A 4,949-nucleotide genomic window follows, 5' to 3' on the forward strand; every position below is an offset into this window, starting at 1 on the left:
TATTTTCTGTAAAGGTGTCAGGTTTGTTACAGCAAAGCAAGGAAAGCTGGCTCAAGTCAGCACTCAGTTCCTGCTGTCTCACTAATGCTCTCTTTATCAATGCCCTCTTCACCCATGTTCTCTTTACCCATGCTCTATTCATCTATGCACCAGTGGCGGCGCGTCCATAGGGGCCGCCCCCTCTATCTATGCTTCTGCCCCTAATCAACATGCAAGGCGCCGGTCACATCGATTTCAATAGGGTTTTTTTTTCTTCAGAAGCACGATTAGAGCCTGAGGCTCTAATTGGCTTCAAAAAAGGGTGGGATCGGGGCGCAGAGCACTGAGCCCGCCCTGTTGTGTGACATTAGCAAATTAATATTCGCTAATGTCTTCCTGTTTCTTCTCCTGGCCAATCAGGGAGTCCGAAGACCCAATTGGTTGAGAGGAGAAGACGGAGGGGGGACAAGGAGGCCAGGACACGGAGGGGAGGGATGGGGGAAGCTGCCAACTTTCGATTCAAACCTGGGGGAGAGCAAGCCCAGCACAGCACCCGGTTACGGGGATGAGGAGCTGAACTGGAGAAGGAGAGCCCAGAGCCTGCAGGTAAGGCAGTGTCATCCAGAAATAGCAGCCTAGCCTGCTTTGTTCATCCTATCCATAGACAAAGGAGCAGAGCGAGCTTCTCACTGTACATTGTGCATCTTGGTTACAAGTGCATTTAAAATCATAATTCCGGGAAAACAGCTAAATAAACAGTTTCAGTACACATATATGAACTACTTTATTTTACATACGCAGACAGGTAAGGGTTGATTTCCAAAAACTGGAGAGTGCAAACTCTGGTGCAGCTCTGCATAGAAACCAGAAATCCGCTTTCAATTAAGCTTAATTGAAGAAGCTGTAGTTAGAAGCTGATTGGCTACCATGCACAGCTGCACCAGATTTTGCAATCTCTAGTTTTAGTATATCAATTCAATAGTTCCCAGGGAGTCTTCTAACAGCTTTGAAGCTTCTTACCTGTCTGTACATTGCTGCTAAATGAACAGTGTAATGGGGGTCATTCAATGTCCAATGAGCAGTCAGGTTACAGAAGAGGCTGCAAAGCTAAATTAGTAAACAGTGGTGTCACCTTGCTGTTTATGCATAGTGGCAGGTGTATGTAAACCACAAGAATGAGCAAATCCTTTGAAAATAAAACATAAAAAATTATAATTTCTATAGTTTAGGTTGCTGTATGATTAGAGATCCAGTTTAATGACCAAGTGGTACAGCCTAACTTCTTGTTTAGTCTAGGGCAGTGATGGCGAACCTTGGCACCCCAGATGTTTTGGAACTACATTTCCCATGATGCTTCACTACAATGCAGCGTGCATGAGCATCATGGGAAATGTAGTTCCAAAACATCTGGGGTGCCAAGGTTCACCCTCACTGGTCTAGGGCATGGTATTAGCAATTTTACTGCTTACTGAGATGGCACTCTCCTTAGCATCAGTGGTGGACCGTCCATCGGCATTTGAGGATCTATGGACCCTGCATTGGTCTTCATGATGGCAGGACTTTAGACTGCTGGAGTGCTGGGGAGAGGGGGCTGCAGGAACCAGTGTGGAGAAGCCTGCAGGAGCAGAGGATCCTGCCTTTAAGTTTTCCTGGAGTTCAGCTTTAAGGCTATCATGTCTGTTCCAGAGCTTTCATAACTAATACAGAGACAAAAGCGCACTGCCAAGAATAACAAAGTCTGAGCTTATAGCCGCAGCACAGCATGTGACATACAAACAGGTTTTTTTAAAACTGGGTGAAAGGGCATTATATCTGAGAAATGGCTACACGTGCTTCTCTCTGTTTACAGTGCTGAAAATAAACCATCTGCAATCTTATATGGTAGAGACTCTATGGGTCTGCTTCTGTAGCCTTTCACCCATATGCATCCAACTGCAACCTACTTGTGAACCCTCTTTAACCTGAGCTATCCAAGAGAATTTGTACTGGCAATTCTCCCTGAAACCTGCGTTTAACATTTTGTGAATAGACTTTCATGCTACAAAACAGCTGTCATAGTTAGTTAGGTTAAAAAAAGACACAAGTCCATCTAGTTCAACCAAAGAAAAAAAACCATACAATCCCATATACCCAAACCTATACCCACAGTTGATCCAGAGGAAGGTGAAAACCTCAGCAAAGCATGATCCAATTTGCTAGAGCAGGGGGGAAAAAAATCTTTCTTATCCCCATGGGAAGCAATCGAATATTCCCTGTATCAACTTTACCTATAAATGTTAGTATCCAGTTATATTATGTATATTTAGGAAAAAATCCAGGCCTTTTTTAAAGCAATCTACCGAGCTGGCCAGAACCACCTCTGGAGGGAGACTATTCCACATTTTCACAGCTCTTACTGTGAAGAAACCTTTCCATATTTGAAAATTAAATCTCTTTTCCTCCAGACGTAAAGAGAGCCCCCTTGTCCTATGTGATGACCTTAAAGGTAATAACTCACCAGCAAGTTCACTTATGTATTTGTACATGTTAATCATATCCCCCCTTAATCTCCTCTTCTCAAGAGAGAATAAATTCAGTTCCTATAATCTTTCCTCATAGCTGAGCTCCTCCATGCCTCTTATCAGTTTGGTTGCCCTTCTCTCTACTTTCCCCAGATCCTTTTTGGGAACTGGTGCCCAAAACGGAACTACATATTCCAGATGAGGCCTTACTAATGACTTGTACAGGGGCAAAATCATATCTGTCTCTCTCTCTGGAGTCCATACCTCTCCTAATACAAGAAAGGATTTTGCTCACTTTGGAAACTGCAGCCCCAAGGATAACTTGCCACAGATTTGTGGCAGTGTTGAATTGTAAGTCTGTTAACTTGCTGCACAGTTTCCCTGGCAAGTTGTACACTTGCAGAGCACTTGAAGCAAAAGTTCTAGTTGACACTTTTCCAGCTTGTAGCAAATTTGCGTGGCAAGTCTCTAGGAAGAGCACAGTTGCAGTGGTGAGTCTATAGCAAGAGCTCTGCAAGTCTGCAGCATGTAAATTCAGCCACAGTGACCCCTGTGGTGGGATGACTATTGCACAACATATCTGAACCAGAACTTGCAGCAGACTTGCAGAATGTTTGCAAAGAAAGTTGATCTGGAGTCATGCAATGTGGACTTGCTGCAATTGTTCAACAAACTTGTGAAGCCTGCCAAGTCTAGCAATAGCTTAGCAAGTCATTTTCAAACTTGCAGAAAAATTGCTTGCTATCTGGGACCAGTCAGGAACTTCAGGTGGAGATAACTCTGGAACATTTGCAGACCATTCACCCTGGTATTCCTCCATAGTGGTAGCCTTCTCTGCAGCAGCCTGTTCTTCCTTCTCAATCTCCTCAGGATCACGGTAAAAATTAAGATCAGGCATGACTTCCCATGGATGTTCATGGGAAATTGTTCCCCTCATGGGTAGAACTTCACGAGCAAGCATCCACCACATAAGACCAACAGAATGGGCACCCTTGTTATTACAGGGAATAGGCAATATCCACATAACGTAGAGGTGAATCTGTATTGCAGAGAGCAATATTAGGAATTTTGACTATGATGCCTCAGTATGATGCCATAGTGGTTGTTGATTGGCACATGAGTCAGTCACAACTAGCAGGAGTGGTTCACGGAAAGCTCGAATCTGATTGGTGAAAGTACCAGGTGTGAAGCGACCAGTAATTGGGGTGGCCCCACAGGAAGAAGCAAATTTCAGAACAGCCCTCTGGCCAGTATTTCTGGAGGAGATCACACAATCATCAGCTGGGTTTTCAATGGCTACCATGACACGTGCAGCAAGCAGAAGCTTCTCCCATGTCTGTTTCAGATTTATAATGTAAATACCATCACTTTTCCTTTGTAGATATATTTCTCCATTTGAAAGTCGAGGTTAGCACCACCCAAGTGAGTTTCTGCAGCCAGGAACTTGAGGACATCTTCCACTTTCATTTGCAGGACATCGAGACCTCTGGACATTGTTAAACACCCCTGAAGCTATAATGGGGAAAAAGAGCCAACGCCCTGTGGAGAGTCTCCTGCTAAAACCGAAACAAAAGAGCCCCAGCAGTTTTTAACACTTGTTCAGCTGACTGTATACAATCAAACATACTTGTCAGAAAAAATAAGAGACATGTTTTTGAACATGTATATGAACAAAAAGGTTAAAAAAGCTAAGTGGGCTACATCTGGATAATGGGTAAATAATGCAATTCCAATTAAACCTAAACCCTGAATGAACCGTCTCTTCTCAAATAAAGGAAAAAAGTGAACGTGTACTCCTCCAGACTAGAAACGGCATATAATTCAAGAGGACTGAAGGTCCGCATGAGATTCTTCAAGGAGGAATAATCCAGTATAATTAAAAATACTTAGTAGAAAATATAAATACTCCTAAATAAAAAGTAAACCCCCACTGTGACAGTGGGGTCACTTTGGACACAGGGTGAATAAAAGAAACCCCCGATATGGTCTGTGATAGCCATATTCAAGGCTGTATATACATTGTATATAGATTGGATGTATACTGTATATGGGGGTTAAGTATCATTGCTGTGAGGAATTAAGTTGTTTTGCATTTCTATTGTTCATTTAAGTCTGTCCTTGTGTGTATTGTAAAGTGCCAGACAGACTGGCTGCCAACCCTTTGTGAAAAGATGTGTATTGGGTGGGATCGTTTGAAGCCTAGCAGACGTCAGGATGAGGTGTTGAGTCTTGGGATGTGTGGGTGGAGCTGGGCCCTTGTTCATGTTAAAGCATGTGCCTTGAATTGTGTATAAAGTGACAATGTTTCTCATTAATAAAGTCATTCCTACTACAGAAGAGACAGAGTGCGTCTCGTCTTTTTGCCAGAGGGGTCGGCTCCTATAGGAAAGGGTCGTTTAGCTGTGGATATTGGTAGCGAGTGGATGTGTGTCTAGGAGAGGGAACATCGTAAACGGCGTTAACCCCCTT

General features: G+C 43.4%; 1 pseudogene; it reads right to left on the bottom strand.

The window, feature by feature from the left end:
- Positions 1–738: 738 nt before the first annotated feature.
- On the bottom strand, positions 739–4,171 carry LOC143997492 (small ribosomal subunit protein uS2 pseudogene; annotated as a pseudogene).
- Positions 4,172–4,949: the final 778 nt, after the last annotated feature.

The sequence above is a fragment of the Lithobates pipiens genome, unplaced genomic scaffold, assembly GCF_037356315.1.
Source record: "Lithobates pipiens isolate NorthernLeopardFrog02 unplaced genomic scaffold, aLitPip1_a1.2 Scaffold_19, whole genome shotgun sequence".
In the NCBI taxonomy this organism is placed as follows: Eukaryota; Metazoa; Chordata; class Amphibia; order Anura; family Ranidae; genus Lithobates; species Lithobates pipiens.